Raw genomic sequence first — 15,181 nt, forward strand, 5'->3', positions numbered from 1 at the left:
GGCTCGACAAACTCCCCGAGCGTGACACACGCTTACAAACAAACATAGATAGATAGATAGATAGATAGGTACAGACATACCGACAGACAGACCGGAAGTCAATTCAACCCGTTTAGAGTAAGCTTCTCGCGAAGCAGTCCACCACTTATTGTGGTGTCCTTCTTTTACGCTCGTAGCTTAACTAGTAAATGAAGCTGTGTTTACACCGTCGCTTCACAGCTACGAGCGTATATATTTGCATCCAGGTGCTTGTTGTGTGTGTGTGTGATAGCAGTGTGAAAGTCGAGATGAGACATCTTCGTATCGGGATTCAGCTGTTCAAATAGAAGGATGCTATTGACTATGGCAGTGTCCACAACGTTATAAAGAAAAACATATTATTATTGAATTGTCGCTCACGTGACCGGTTAAGCTCGATTGTTGATCATTTTCTCATCTTGGCATACATCTCACCAGTACTTGATAAGCCAACAATGCGACAATATGAAAGAAGAAAGAACTTGAGCTGATAAAAAGTTCCATAAGAAAAGTTGAACAGATCTTGTAGAATAGAAGGGTCGTGTCAGGTGAGAGGTCACGTGGGTCATCCCAGTACAGAATGTTGAGGTTGAGGGGTGTTGTAAGTCACATAAAAGTGTGTCAAAATTGTATCTTTCTTCCAATACTTCAAACACCTGTATGACACAGCTGTACGACAGCATAGCACAACACTTGAACAGTCAGTCAACACAAATGCATTCAGTAGCTCTCAACCAGTTTTGGGCTGCCAACACCACCTCTGACTAACTCAGCAACACACTTAGGACGCAATCCATTAGCTTTCACAATTCATGCAACAAAAGAAGGCTGTAGTTCCACACGATTGCTATAGAAATAATTTCAAACAATTATACGTACTACTCAGTACTGTATCATCATTGTCTGTGATATCAACAATGCAGTGTGGAAATTACAGCAACTGTACCAGTCACGTTAGCCAGCACAAGATGATGCTGTTACCATCGGTCACCACGAGGAGGTGTGACTGGATTTTGACCGACACCCCCCACAGGGCCACCCACAGAGAAGGGAATCTATAAACCATACACTCCTGCCCCGACCTAACCGGTTCAGGAGAAAGAGGGAAGGAAACTATACACTATACACTCCTGTCCCGACCTAACCGGTCCAGGAGAAAGAAAAAAACCTATAATCTACACTCTTGATCCTGCCCCGACCTAACCGGTTCACGAGGAAAAGGGAAGGAAACTATACACTATACACTCCTGTCCCGACCTAACCGGTTCAGGAGAAAGGAAAAACTATAATCTACACACTCCTGCCCTGACCTAACCAGTTCAGGAGAAAGGAAAACTATAAACTACACACTCCTGCCCGACCTAACCGATTCAGGAGAAAGGAAAAACTATAAACTACACACTCCTGCCTGACCTAACCAATAAGGGAGAGAATGACGACCTAGCCAATGAACCAACTGGACGCCTTAGTCTGCGCATTCATCTCCCAGAACTGGTCCTGTGCAGCTTTAGAGTTGTGGTAGGTGTAGAAACAGTTATTCAACCTGCAGCAATAGAGGGCCAGCTTGCATGCCTCACAGTACGCGGTTGAAAGGTTCCTACACACTCCACGACGAGGCCTGTTCCTGGCCTGAGTAAACAGAACATTATGGCCATTAGTGTTACCTGTTGATGTGTTGCGGCACACCAGGTCACTGTGGTTGTACTGCTGGTTGTGGTTGTGATTCAGCAGGTAGCAACATAACACCAGGTTGCTGTGATTGTAGAGCTGGTGGTGGTAGCATCACAACTACCTGTGGTGGTGGTGCCATTAGTTCCGAAACCACAGATCGTTGATGCCTCTTAAATGGCCTCTCCGTAGATGCTGACTGATCAGTACATGTTGACCGAGCAGCAGTTGTCACAACAGGAACAGGTGCAGTCACAGGCAACAGTTCAGCAGCAGTAGTAGCAGTAGGAGTAGGTGCAGGAGCGGGAAGAATCGGCTGTGGCACAAAACGACATTCACTAAACAACTGTACCAGTTGACGTGTGATAGCAGTGTAAAGTCGAGATGGGACATCTTCGTATCGGGATTCAGCTGTTCAAATAGAAGGATGCTATTGACTATGGCAGTGTCCACAACGTTATAAGGAAAACGTATTATTATTGAATTGTCGCTCACGTGACCGGTTAAGCTCGATTGTTGATCTTTTTCACATCTTGGCATACATCTCACCAGTACTTGATAAGCCAACAATGCGACAATATGAAAGAAGAAAGAACTTGAGCTGATAAAAAGTTCCATAAGAAAAGTTGAACAGATCTTGTAGAATAGACGGGTCGTGTCAGGTGAGAGGTCACGTGGGACATCCCAGTACAGAATGTTGAGGTTGAGGGGTGTTGTAAGTCACATAGAAGTGGGTCAAAATTGTATCTTTCTTCCAATACTTTAAACACCTGTACGACACAGCTGAAATTGAGATATCAGTAACACTCAATTATAGCATACATCTCACCAATATTTGATAAGCCAGCATTGTAACAATATCAAAGAGGAAAGAGCTTGAGCCGACAAAGTCCATAAGAAAAGTTGATCAGATTCCATTGTGTATGCCAAAATGTTGCCGAATAGACCCAGTCAAATTAGCTTCTCTCCAATATTTCAAAGACAACTCTACAACACAGAGACAGTTGCATATCAATAATACTCAATTACATGTAGCATACATCTCACCAGTATTTGATAAGCCAGCAGTAACAGTATGAAAGAGGAAAGAATTGAGAAGATAAAAATTCCATAAGAAAAGTTGATCGGATTCATAATAAAAAGTTTATGAAATTTGTGTGTGTAAATACTTGCTGATTACATTTGGCAAGTGTTGTGAGACCTCTGGCTAGCATGGATCGATCAGGGTTCTGCCCGCGGTGGTCGGAGGTGGTCAGGCCCGACCATCACTCAGCAAACACCAACCATCACTCCACATGTTCCGACCATGCTAGTGGTTTACTTGCTGCAATGGATGGCAGACATCTATCCTTGCCATATTATAAACGTGAGACTGGGCAGACTGTTGACAGCAGTTGCACTTTTCTTAGTCTGTTTTTTTTCAGATTATAGACCATCAACAGTGAAATACATTCTGTTTGGTGCTTTCTTGTCTGAAATAAATCATGCCCCTTAATGCAGCAGATACCCGACCACCATTCCGAAACTCCTGGGCAGAACACTGATCGATCATAGTGCACCAAGTCAATTGACTCACAACCAATCACACTCAAGTTCAAGTCTCTGCTCCCACGTGTGCATGACAATGAACCTGTTGCTCAGACAGAGCTGCTAGTCATCAACTATGAAATTACCTGGGAGGCAGTTGGCCTCACTGGCCTTTAGTGGCAAATTCTATGTCTTTGCAAAGGCAGTGACCTATCTAGAGTAACACGTGTACGGTACCTTCTAAGGGACTCGTTGAATCACGTGAACCAGGTCATAGTGCTGTCTATCATAGTTGACCAACTCTATACTGTCAACGGGTACATCCATAGGAAACTGAAAAGAAAACCGAGGTTCATGCGTATGCCATTCCCACTTTTGGCCTGCTCGATAGAAAACGTGTATCGGTAAGCCAAAGTAGGTGGCAGCCGCCATAATTTCTGCATCAGTTCCCCATGTACCCTGCTTTGACATTGACTCAACGTGTTCATTGTAATCGCCATCTACGTAGACAGCAAATGAAACAGCGCGTTCCCTCATGAACTCTACGATCTGCTCTCTGTAAGTTAGGTGGTATCGTTGTGACCCCATAAGAGCTTGAGAAAAGCATTTGAATAGGCAATCACCCCTTCCCCCTACTTGAATAATTTCTCGATTTTGTACAGAGAGCAGATCGTGTGCTTCACTGCGTGAACACTGACATCTACCGCTATTTGACATTGCGGGTATCGTCCTCGGAGTCGCACAAGTAACGTGCAATGACCCAGTTTCCATTAGGTCAACATTACCCTGACTGCTGCCCACTAAACAGTGGCTTTCTGCTTGCATGCCAATTTTTTCTAAATGTTTGGCTGCAAGCCTGCGCTCTTCGTTCTTTCTCACTTGAACGTTCTTATTTTTTGCAAGACTCTTCAGCCGCTCGAAAGCAAACGGCTGTAAAAGACAGTCTTGTAAACGTTTTACACGTGACAAAGCGACAAAAGAAAGTCCCACGGCAAATTCCTTTTTACCCAGGTCTATCACAGCTCGATCTAAAGTAAGACCTTGCGATTTGTGTACTGTGATTGCCCATGCCAGTTTAAGTGGAAGCTGTTGGCGTGACATCTCCCTATTTCCTGTTCTCCACGATCGACTGATGGGTGCAATTGGAACGCATCTTTCGCCTCCCCATGTGGGACCATTGTATTTGTCAAAATGCACTACAACAGCAATCGGAAGGTCAGGAGGTCCACCAGAACGATACAGTATACAGTATAGCCACAATCGTTCCCATGCTCCCATTTACTAACCCTTGCTCTGTCCACAGATTGGAGGACAACATAACACGGGCACCTTCGCATAAGACTACACTCGCATGAAGACCCCCAGCTTCATCTTCACTGGCCTTTTTGACCTCAGCGCAATTGTGTATAGCCTTGATGTAGGCAATAGGCCTGCCTAGCCGACGTAGGTAAGCGACGTTGTATTCGGCCACCTCTTCCACTGTTGAGAATAATCGAATTGCTTCATCAAACAGTGTCAAATTCTCTCTATTTACCCGTGCCGACTCAATGGTACGGGTCATAAAAAGTTGCCAGTCATTTTCAGTGACGGCAGCATTTCTTAGTCGCAGAAGGGCCTGTCTGAATCTGATTTGAGCATCATCACTGCCGGCCTGCCTCATAACTTCGGTCAGCACTACCGACTCCGTAAATTCTGTGTACATGGCTCTACCTAAATTCGACAAAATACCCTTCGAATCTGCGACATAGAGTGGAGTGTCTCCCACTGGAGGCAACTGTCCAAAGTCTCCGACCAGTACCAAGGACATACCACCGAAAGGCTCAGTAGCATGGTCAGGACGTGCCTGGCACAACCTCTGATGTATCATGCCTAGCTGACGTCGACCAATCATTGACATTTCGTCTATAATTACATAACGACATAGCTTTAACTGTTCCTGCAGATTCTGTAGTGCAGGACCACGCAATTCATTACTTGCCGTAAAGTTGAGAGGCAGTTTTAACAAAGAGTGCAATGTTCTACCATTCACATTAAATGCTGCTACCCCTGTCGGAGCAGCGACACAACATGCACCTCTGAGTAGAGAACGGAAGCATCCGATAAGATACGACTTACCGGTACCAGTCGTTCCACATATGACACATCAAAGTGGATCCGGCGACAGACCCTGGTTAAGTTTTTCGAAATGGCATTTGACAATGTCGTATGCAACTCGCTGATTGCCTAGTAAGAAATCAGGATTATAGTCGCACAGGTCAACGTTCTGATCAACTACACCGTGTTCAGATTTATTACGAGCAATAAATGTTATGGCTTCCTGGGCATCAGGAAAATTCACAGCAGATGCTGTCCAATCGGTATTACTATCAGAACCCTGTTCGTTCTCTGGAGATTCTGAAAAGTCAGCATCTAACTGACACAATACCATCCAGTCTTCTACTGCGTGCCATCTATTATTGCACGTACCATTTTCATCAACATCGCAGGGTGCTAGATTGTCATCGTCGATTTCTACTTCGCCGCGATCTGTTGCCCTTTCAACGTCCTGAGCAAAACAAATCCGACGAGTCAGGTCGTCAGAACAATAGCCCTGCCATTCTTCCCACGAAGCAACTGCACTACCACCAAAATCAGCAGTCAGTTCTTCTGGGCACCGAAAAGGTTTATATTTTACCAGCTGCCTAGAGCAGTAAGTTTCATATTTTTCCAAATCATTTGGAAGTGCAGCCTTTACTTCAGGAACGTAACGAATGACAGCCTTTTTGGTGCGTTTGACAAGACACCCCGTCCTTTTGAAATCGTACTGCATGACAAAGTCATCAAAGCAGAGATTTTCAAATTCGTTACTTTTTGGCCTGTTTACGTAGTGGTCCATGGCACTTGAAATTGTAGCCTGTTTATCTTGTGCCACATCGACTTCACGCTGACCATCAACGTTTACACGTAAAATCGTTCTACTGCATACCACTAACTTCTCACCCGTAAGGTGATGGCACGTTTCCTGTGCCGAGTAGTCATGCTCTACTACAGACCTTGTCATTAGCTTTTGGACGGCTTTCTTTGGATGATCATCGTCCTTCAAGTCCTCTACTATAACTTCGAAAGTCTTTTTTAGAGGTTCAGACATGCCTTCACTCTTGCTGGCATATTTGGTCATGTACTTAGACACCATTTCTGCATTGACACACACCTGCATGTCAACATTAGCCCGCCAGCCTGTCAATTGAGCCCGGTTATGCCCATTAATGAGAGAATCATTTCGCCGCGTAACAAGCTCTGGCTGCTTGTCTTGTAGTTCAAAATGTGTTCTACTTGACAAGACTTTGGGAAACTTAAAACGGCACTGTAGCTCGTTTTCACTGCCATGATCGTTGTCCCCTGCTAGGGCAGAGGTCCTCTTACGTTTAGCACGGCGAAGACAGTAAGCCGTTGAGCATTTCGTATGCCTCTGCACATTGGCTATTAGTTCAGCATAATCCTGCTCTTCGTCGGTCACATCTCTATGTCGTTTGTGACAGGGGTGCATTTCTGCTCGAGGCATGTGACCCTCCCCCGTTTCATTCAACGTGGGATTCCACGTAGTTACCAGGGCATCAGCAAAGTCATACACCTCCTGTGCAATGTCCTCTGCCCTTCTCATTTGTTCGCTAGTGGCTTTGGCTTCGCCCGACTCGGATGCTCTGTGCATGCATGCCCACTCTGAACTTATCTTATCAGAATGTGGAGCATCGGACAGCCATGCCACACCATGCAAATGAGAACTACCTCTGTGCTGATACTCAATGCGTGCCCAGAAATCTACAGCACCAAGACTGTTTTGCAAAAAGTATCGCATAAATTTTTCTGCTCTGTGCAAAAAGAACCAATCGGTCAAATGAGGATTTTCAATGACTGCCTTTATTCTCTCACTGGCCCTGTCTTGGTTAGCGTTTGGCCGATAGTGACGCATCAAGTCCTGAAGCTCTGGCCATTGAGTATCAGCAGCACTAAGCGTAAAGAATATAGTCGGCATGCCTAGTGCCTCTTGCATGGCCGCTAGGTTTAGTCTTTGAGTACACCAGTACTGTCTAGTTCCATGCAAAGAACTACTAAACATCATTACTCGAGATGCAAACGAAGTCTCACCTCGATTAACCATATCCTTCAGTTCTTCCACGCTCAGATGGTTTTCACCAATTCTCTGTTTGACAAACACACGGCCTGTCTCGAGAGCTCGCCATCTCATCATGGTGTTCAGTGCAAAGTAACGAAATCTGGGATGCTGCGCAAACCGTCCGTCACGATAGCGAATGAGATGCTTCGAGTACTGACCGAGCGTTAGCCGTCGCTGTCTCGGCGCCAGATACTCACCAGCACCCGTCGGAAACAGAGTAGGAAACGCTCTGCTCCAGTAACCTTCCGAATTAAACTCGTCGATCAACTGATTGGTAATAGCGGGCCAATCGACGACAGTGGCCATCGCCTGATCATTATTTACAATCTGATCAGATACGAATGACTGCGCATGCGCGACACGTGCACCACACGTACGGGCACCTTCATTCACCGAATCGCGAATGATATCGTTCTCACACTTACCCGTACCTAGCCGAGGAAGCACTGTTCGCTGCAGTGGCAAGTCCTCATCATCAGACGAGCCTTCTTGCTGAGATTGCTCGTCTACGTTAGCGTCATCGTTAGGGTCTAGTCTGGCTAGGTCATCGTCCTCAATCACTTGCAAGTCGGACAACGTACCGTCTTCTGGCAACGCGTCTACGACGTCGTAGTCTATCGTTACGTTAGAATAGTAACGGTTATTGCGTATGAGCCAACGAAGAGCTTCCAATACTACAGCACGTCTGACGCGGAAATCTCGATGACCACCAGACTTACCCTTTCGCCTGATGACGACCACACCTACCGACCGTCCAGTACGTGACAACGCGGTAGCTACAGACTGAACGTCTTGCGGTAGACAGATAACGTGCCCTTTGTATCCGTACTGACCGTACGGTAAAATGTAGGTCTGCATCATCGGCATGATCTGAGCGATGAGCATTTCTTCAACAACCGACAACCGAGCGAGACATTCTGGTACCGGCCCCGGTATCGCGTTGTTCTCGATAGAGAACAATTTAGGAAGGCCCTTGTCTCTCTGGCAACGATTACATATAGACAACTCACCTTGTACGCAAACTTTCATCGAAGGCCACGCCTCACGACAAACGTCACATTCCGAGAAATGCAACGTAGAAATTTCGCGATGAAAGCGACCAAATTTGCTTGTACCTTCTGCTTGAAGGCGTTCGTGTTCCAATTACGCCAAGAAGAGTCTACTTTTGTACCGATACCGGCGATATCATCAGTAGACGGTACCGCGACTGTGCTATCGCGTCTGCGCTTGCGATTGTGACGTGCAATGTCACGACTTCGACGCACTTCCGTTTGCTCGTGCGATTCACAAACGCGATTGTTTGCCTTGCCAGCGGCATCTTGCTTTAGTCTCGCTGAGCGTTCAATATCAGTCTCTACTGATCGTCGCTTAGCTTTTTGGTGAGACATGTATGCTTTACGTTCGCTAGTTTTTTCTACTGTCTCATGGGCTCGTCTAGTAGAGACCTGTTCAGCGAGTACTCGGAGCGTAGCGGCACGCTCCTCGTCAGTTTCACGAACTCGCCTGTCAGAAAAACGCGCAGACATCGCTTGAAGTCTGACAGCGCGCTCCTCGTCAGTTTCACGAGCTCGTCTATCGGAATCACGTGTAGCCATCTGTTGAAGCCTGACTACACGCTCGTCGTCAGTTTCACGAGCTCGCTTAACGGCACTACGCGCAGACACCGTTTGAAGCCTGACAACGCGCTCCTCGTCAGTTTCAAGAGCTCGTCTTCTAGCGACCTGTCTAGCAACAGCTTCAAGCCTAGTGGAGCGCTTCTCCTCACTCTCACGAGCCCGGCTATTGGCGACGTGCAGTGCCAATGTTTGAAGCTTCAAACGGAGTTGACGATCGTCAACAGTTTCTACTTTGCGCGCTTTCGTCGTGTGCGACTGCATGCCACTTTCTCGCGAACGACGACGACGCTGATTCTCGGCATTGCAATCTAGACGATTAGATCTTTCGAGTTCACTCTCGCTCGCACGACGACGTCGTTGGCGTTCACGATCAAGACGTCGCCGTTTGGATTTTGGTGACTCACCGTGATGCAAAGACATACACGTATCACGACATGTACACGTACCACTTTTACATGTCAAACACTCTGAAAGTGCTAAGCTTTCAGATACATCATGCATCTGTACGCGCGCAAGTACACCGGTACACGTAGATTGCACGGTACTTTCAACTGTATAGATATCACGCGTCACTGTCGCACCATCATCAATCGACTGCCAGCGACTTGCACTGGCAGGACTAAGAGGTTTGCCGAGGTCGGCACCCGCCAGACTGACCGGTACATCAAAGACCTCGACGTCAGTCCGGCTACTACAGCTATCATTCAAAGCCATAGGTGCGACCTCTAGGCAATGCCCAACATCGTCCGAATCAACGGCCAACGGAGCTGACAGCGATCTACAGGACGAAGCTTGGCATGCATTCGCCACTTCTATACAGCTCTGCGATGCATGCGTTTCTGCCGACCGCGTACTTACCGCCAGTTCAGCTGATTCTTTCGTGCAGCTGCAAAACACGAAATCTCTTTCGTATGACCTTTCTAAACATGCAGTCACGTTGAGGTAGAAAACCTTGTAAAGCCTGCTGTCTCTTCTGTTTTTCTGCGGTTCGTGCAGCTGCAAAACATGACAAAAAAATTATTTTTCTTCGCAACACCGTGTACAAAGTGAAAAGTCGAGTCATTCAACTGCAAGTACCTTGTAAAGTCTTCAGAACGTTCTGTTCTAGTCGCTTGTCTCAAATGCTTCCTCATCTTCGTAAAGTTGGGACGCTAATGAATGCTCACCGGCGATTGGTCACTGGTCATTATGCGCGGGATTGTTACGTCAGGCCATTGTCTAAGCGTTGGATTGTTACGTCACCTACGTTTCGCGTCCCAAAACGATTGCTGATTGGCTCGACAAACTCCCCGAGCGTGACACACGCTTACAAACAAACATAGATAGATAGCGACATACCGACAGACAGACCGGAAGTCAATACAGCCCGTCTAGAGTGAGCTTCTCGCGAAGCAGTCCACCACTTATTGTGGTGTACTTCTTTTACGCTCGTAGCTAATAAGTTTTTATTTGTCTAATAGGCGCAATATTTTTATATAACCGTTTCTATGCCTATGGAGTGACTCGAATACCTCTTGCACTTGCACGACAAAAGTGATATCAGTGCGGTGTCGCTCGATAGTGCATTGCGCGTTTTGAATCCACCCGCTAAGAGGCTAGCTCACGTACACCTCTCACAACTATACGACCAGGAGCATATCGGTGGTACGGCACTCGACTGTATATGCCTCTTAGAACATCAGAGAATTGGTGCTGCCGCGCTCGACTCGGCATTGCGTTTTCTGAGACCTCCCAACAAATTTAAAGATGTGGATGTGGAGGAAACGTCACCCAAGCAGGAAGAGGAGATCAAGGAGGAGCCGTACGACGAACCTTGGTGTATGCCAGGGACGACATCTCCCGAACCACCATCCATCGAAAAACAGCATGTTATAGAGGGTTAGGAGTGTTGGTGATAGGTCTGGTCAATCTGATTCGATAACGGCCCAGATGTAACGCAACTTCGGCACATGTCATTGTAGTGAACACAACTCAACATATATTTCTAGTGCTCGCGCCACTAATCTACCGCATCCAGGAACACTACTTTACCCAGGATTATGTTACGATGCGACCTTTCTCTCTAATCTACTACATTCCTTTCCCCAACTATAGTCACTACTCACTACTGCAAGTCCAGTCTGTCCGGCGGTCTGTCCGCTATGTTTGATCGTCGCAGTTGTACTTCCTCAGCTGTTTTGGTTGGTTGATCATCTGGTTGAATGCTTTTCCGGTTGTGGTTATTTATCAGAATCTGGAGGTGGTGGTGATTCTACATCCTGTTTCTCTGACCCAGTTCCTTGCGCAGGGGTTTCTTCTTTGACCGCCTGCTTTTGCTCAGCAGTTGAAGGTTCTCTGTGGCGGATTTGATCCTGGTGCTTACGCACTATCCTCTGGTGTGCCTATTGACACCTTAATGACAATGGCCCTGTCACCTCCACTATTTTGGCAGGAATCCAGTTATGATTCCAAGCATAAATGGTGTACATCTTCCGCTTGTAATACTCTGTTTCGCGCCGTTCCATCATGGCCTTTCTTTTGCCTGGTCTGCCTGTCTATCACCCGTTCCTCTAACCCTGGCCTGACCAAGTCCAGGCGAGTCTTGAGTTTCCGTCCCATCAAGAGTTCGGCTAAAGATACTCCCGTGGTGGTGTGTGGTGTTGTTCGATATGGAAACAAAAAACCACTAATCCGATCTTCCAAAGTACCCACTATCATTTTCTTCACTCCAGCCTTGAATGTCTGAACGGCACGTTCTGCCAGACCATTGGAAGCTGAGTGATACAGTGCAACCTTGATATGTCAAATGCCATTCTGCCTCATGAACTCTGAAAAAACAGACTGCTGGTAAAACACGGCCCGTTATTTGACACTACCGCGTCTGTGAGTCCGTGTTGAACAAAAGCTTGTCGCAGTGTACATACTGTCACCAAGCCTGTAGATGCCTGTCCTGCGTCAATCCACTTCGAATGTGAATCTACTATTACTAGGAACATCGACCCTATGCAGGAACGGTTCTGCATAGTCCACGTGTACTCTTGACCATGGTTCTTTTGGCCCACTCATATGGGTGTAACGGCGCTGAAGGAGGGTTTGGGCGGTTCATTTGGCATATTTCACATTTCCTGACCAGCTGTTCCACCTCTGCGTCAAGGCCACCAGACCATACACCCGTTGCCAATCCTTTCATCCTAGCATGCAGTTCCAGGATTGCATGACTTCATGAAGCTCTGTCAAGATCCGTGTGCTGCCTGCAGGCGGTATCACAACCCTGGTTCCGCAAACTACACAGTCAGCCTCCACAGACAGTTCGTGACGCCTTAATCTTGTATGGTCGTACATCTTCTGCTACTTTTCGTGGCCAGCCTTCTCTAACCCATGCTTGCACTTGAGACAGTATGAATTTCGCACTGAGATATCAAAATAGGCAGCCTTTCCGTAAGAGAAGTCGGGATGAAAAACGTCGTCGCCTGGTCTGCATGTAGCCTCGGCCTCCCAGACTCGTGTAGCGCCGATTCAAAATTGTCCGGTTAAATTGGGCTATTTTTTTGGACGCGGTTTGGACTTAGCCGCTGGAGCGAAGGAGCTTTGGTCTACGAGGCTAGCGGCGCGACTTTTGATTCTCGGTAGTTAGTTGACATGTGTTACAACCGCGATTTTGACATAAACGAAGTGCTGTCTTTATGCGCACCTTTCGAGCAGTAACATGCACCGTTTATTCAATGGGGCCTCAGTTTTGAACGTCTTCTGCTGAACATTGTTTTCTCGACACAAATTAACTTGAAATAGATTCGACTGCAGTAAAGTGATTTATAATTGCTATTCTTTGCAGTTATACAAATTTCTAATTTTCTTGAAATCTTTTTGGACTGTACATTAGTAACTGGATTGTGCATCAATATCTGCACTGTTGCATCTACTGCATACATCAAATTGTGTACTATGTACTGCAAATTTATTTTCGGTGTGCAATTGAATAATATGGAATGGAATGCTAACGTTGATGTACAGGGGTCGACTATTTGGTCGCAGGGACTATTTGGTCGCGGGCAATTATCTCGCTCTTATTTGGTTCTCGAAACCGTTTAGCTGGGGCTTATTTTGTTTCGGCCGCCTGCGGTGACTATTTGGTTTCGCATTTATTGCACCTCAAATCTACACTCTCCGACTCTTACAGCTGTACGAAACGGACGTACGCGAACGACGTGACGATGGCCATGATCATTTTCACGCGTCTCCCAGACGTCTCGATAAGCCGAATCGAGTGCGATCTGCTTCTTCTTCGTTTGTATTTGACTTCATATGAATAGAGAAGTCATCACGACATTGTCGATCGCAATTTCGCATGTCTGACGTTTCGTTTCGAGGAAAATCTCGGCCCTTCTTGCAGCAGAATTGTCGAAAGTAGGCGGAGTAAGAATTTTTTGTGGGTTACAAGGTCAACAAACATGATTTGATAATTGAAGATCACGCAGCGCACGCGTATCTATAGATGTGCCTAAAATGTTTTAGTGCATAGAATACTTCGGCCAGCTGCAGATTTATGCATTGATCATGCAGGGCATCGATCGATACCTAGGTGCACAGCGACGTATATGCGTACTTACTGTCTACGACCAATTGCAAGGAAGACGATCTACGTCTCTCTAGTTGGTTGTGCACGACCTAAGATCGGTAATGACTTTCAGAACAGAAGAGAAAATAAGTGCATATATGTAGTTCGAGAAACAATTAATTAATGTATTTGACGTAAAATCACTTAATTTGCACTTGGTCTATCAGATGGGTATGGATGGTTGTTTGTTTGCGTTGTTGTACACTATAAAACCATACGCTTTGTAGATTAGGTGAGCTTAGTGAAAATCTTGTTTTCTTGTATACATGCTGCATCTTCTGTCTCTCCCTGCCATTTAGTCTGTTCGTCCGTCCGTCCATATGTCTATCTTTTCTTTGAATGGTGACAAAGCAAAATGTGCTGCAGTAGAATCAAGATATGCAGGCAAGAAAATGAAGACAAGAACTATACTAATCAGCATGCAGCTATGTGCATGCATGAGGGTATGAGTGTGTATACAGAGATGCAATGCAAGCGTGATCAGTGGGAAAGTGTCTAAGTTAAATTGACGCATCAACAATGTAAAGTAGAGGACTTCTTATATGACTGAAACATTAGTTTATTATGTTAATTGATTTAGAAATTCTAGAATTGTTACCGTCTTGTGACTAGATCATGTAATAGTTTTGTATCGAAGAATAAATAATCTGTCTGTCTGTCCGTCCGTCTGTCTGTCTGTCTGGCTGAAGACTATCTCGATAAGATCTCAGAAATTTCAAAAGATGCAAATGGAAAGAGCAGCGAAACAGACTTTAGAGATAGATGGAGAAAGCAACTGTCTGTAGTTGTACAGTTTTGCAACTCTCGTGTGATTTTTAAAAGTTGTCAAAGTTGTCTAAGTGCAATTTTGATGACTTTCTATATGATAAAGACGTTCAACATATTGTTCATTGACTGTTATTGTTATGCATACGTAAAGTTAGCGATTGTTATTAGTAGAGTAAGAGTTCAAATATAATAATCTGTCTGTCTGTCTGTCTGTCTGTCTGTCTGTCTGTCTGTCTGTCTGTCTGTCGTTTGCTTGTTTTTTTTTGTGTACCGTGCTATTGTTGTCCAATATTACTTCTGCACCAATGCTTAATTTTGGCTGTTCCTCTGTCTCTTCGTCTATCTGTGTGTTCTTTGTGTGCCTTGGTAGTGTATTCAAGATTGTTTCTTTTTTAATAATTACGTTATTGCTTTGAATTGTACAGATCGGTGAAAATATTCCATTGAAACTTTTGCACCACTTCTCATGTTTCTCACTTTGTGGCGTTATCAGTATTGTGGGAGAAGCGTTCCTGAGAGCATACGCATCCAACCAAAACTTGGCGTTGCAAAGTACTGTAGTTAGATTAATTAAGTTCTGCGAGGCTATACGAATATTATACTTTAGCGATTTTAGTGTAATATACAAACCTTCTAGTCCTCTGTCAGCGACTTTCCACTTTGCAAACGTTATGTTATATCTACAACTGTAGTCGTCCTCGCTAGTGCAGCAACACACAGATGTTTGTTTACCTAACAGACGAGATTCTTCTCCGCCTACTTTCGACACGCCGCCTACCAGAGAAGCCGAGATTTGCCTCAAAACGAAACGTTGCGATAGACAAACTGCGATAGACA

General features: G+C 45.6%; 1 long non-coding RNA gene across 1 annotated transcript; it reads right to left on the minus strand.

Annotated features, from left to right (window-relative positions):
- Positions 1 to 9,749: 9,749 nt before the first annotated feature.
- Positions 9,750 to 10,177, minus strand: LOC134194287 (uncharacterized). Its single transcript, XR_009972184.1, has 3 exons — positions 10,060 to 10,177; positions 9,934 to 9,978; positions 9,750 to 9,868 (listed from the first exon to the last, which is right to left on the minus strand). It is a non-coding gene; the product is annotated as an uncharacterized LOC134194287 (long non-coding RNA).
- Positions 10,178 to 15,181: the final 5,004 nt, after the last annotated feature.

Source organism: Corticium candelabrum, chromosome 18, assembly GCF_963422355.1.
Source record: "Corticium candelabrum chromosome 18, ooCorCand1.1, whole genome shotgun sequence".
Lineage (NCBI taxonomy): Eukaryota > Metazoa > Porifera > Homoscleromorpha > Homosclerophorida > Plakinidae > Corticium > Corticium candelabrum.